Source organism: Nansenia antarctica (assembly GCF_963989245.1).
Source record: "Nansenia antarctica genome assembly, chromosome: 8".
NCBI classification, from domain to species: Eukaryota; Metazoa; Chordata; class Actinopteri; order Argentiniformes; family Microstomatidae; genus Nansenia; species Nansenia antarctica.
Window position 1 is genome coordinate 52,941,356 of NC_137678.1, and position 1,867 is coordinate 52,943,222.

Consider the following 1,867-nt stretch of genomic DNA (forward strand, 5'->3'; position numbering starts at 1 on the left):
ATGTGATTCAGAGTCAGACCAGTTGACATCAGACAGCACGCTGCTCCATCGTTTTCTAGTGTGCACATTATAGTCAAATATCAACATAAGTCAACTCTCTAACAATGAATACGGTGAGGTATCCAGTAGTACACAGTCTATTCTAGCACAAGCAATTGAATCAGACGCGCCTCTTGAACTCACACTACAAATGTCCGGAGGTTAGAACAGCAGTACGATGGCGCAGGTCCGCTCTACAATGTAGTCTAATTAACGGTCATTTAGAACACCTGTGCGGCGGAGTGATACGTATAGTTAAAAGTCCCAGTGCTGTTATACTATATATCGTAACTCATGGAATGCCTCTTGTCCAATCAAATTACTTGGTCGGAACTAACTGTTGTATAATATTATATAAGACATATGATAGTGTTACTTTACCAGGTAGGTTGTAGGCTTGGCCACAGATGTCACAGACCAGCTGTGTGGTCCTGGTGCAGGTTTGTGTGTGAGGGGACCGTGGAGGATAAGATCTCTGTCCTGCAGGAGAAGAAGAAGGAGCTGGCCCAGAAGGTTCTCTCTGGCGTGGGCGGAGCCTCCTACACCAAGCTCTCCCTGGCTGTTTTGCTCTGCCCGACATGCTGCTGCAGTAACGACAGTAGAGAGGTCAGGTCGCTCGCGCTGTGCACACTGTAGCAGTCTGACGGAGGGAGGGGTCCGTCATTTCCAGTATCAATGCGCCTCCCAATCAATCTGATTAAGAACACCTGTGCTGAGCTACAATGCAATGGTGGATCTTGTTTATGGGACTATATTCTGTGGCGGAAGGATATATGTATTCTGAAACGATGAATGATTGTAAATACATGAATTTAATGTTACAACTGTGTATTTATGTTTTATATTATGTGGTGGCTGTTGTAGAAAAGCAATTGACCATTGGAGGGCGGGGGTTGTGGACTCATTTACCACTGTACAGGGTTTTCCACACACGTACACAACGAGGTACACCCGTACACACACACTCATAGGTTCTCCAGCAGGACTCAATTAATGAAATGTTTGGTTAATCTCTGGTGTACATGCATACAGGCCATGGAATGAGAGAGAGATATGTCCCCATCAACACCATATCTGAGAAAATTGGAAAAGACATGTCTAACTGTCTACCAGCATGTCATGCACTCACTGGCTGTGACACAACAAGTAGTTTGTACAGAATAGGAAAGACAACAGCATTCAACAAACTCAAGACCCATCTCAGCGAGCTCAAAGATCTGGCCCATTTTGGACTCTCTGCCAGCTTGGAAGAGTCTTTGCCAGTCGCAAGAGAATTTGCGCTACTCCTATATGGAAAGAAGAAAATGGAAAATGGATTGATGTGCACAAACCTGGATGAACGGAGGGTTTAACATTGCATCAACATCAGATACAGCCTCTGCAAATCTGCCGCCAACAGAGGATGCATTTCAGCAGCATGTGATAACCCCTGTTATGGAGTCCTATTGGCAAGGGGTGGATTATCAGAGATGGGGCCATTCAACCTGTCCTTTTTACAAAACCCCCAGCACCTACAGAAGTGAGAGACATCACTCACGTTATATTGCAAAGATGCAAAGTGTGGAGAGAGTGGAAAGGGCCAGTGCCTCTCTGTTGGCCTTCCCTGTACAGAGTTCTGCACCTGCTGTGCAGAATGTCAAAATGTGTCCCCTAATGTTTGAGGACTTTATTTAATTGTACTTTGAATTAAGGTTCCAGTTTTAATAAAACCTGTACTATTTACACCTATGTTTTAGAGGCTTGCAATTTAGAACTAATAAACTTTATTTTATTGGGTTACTCTTATTCTGACTATTTGGTGATGTAGTTCAGCCACCTGGTATTTCCC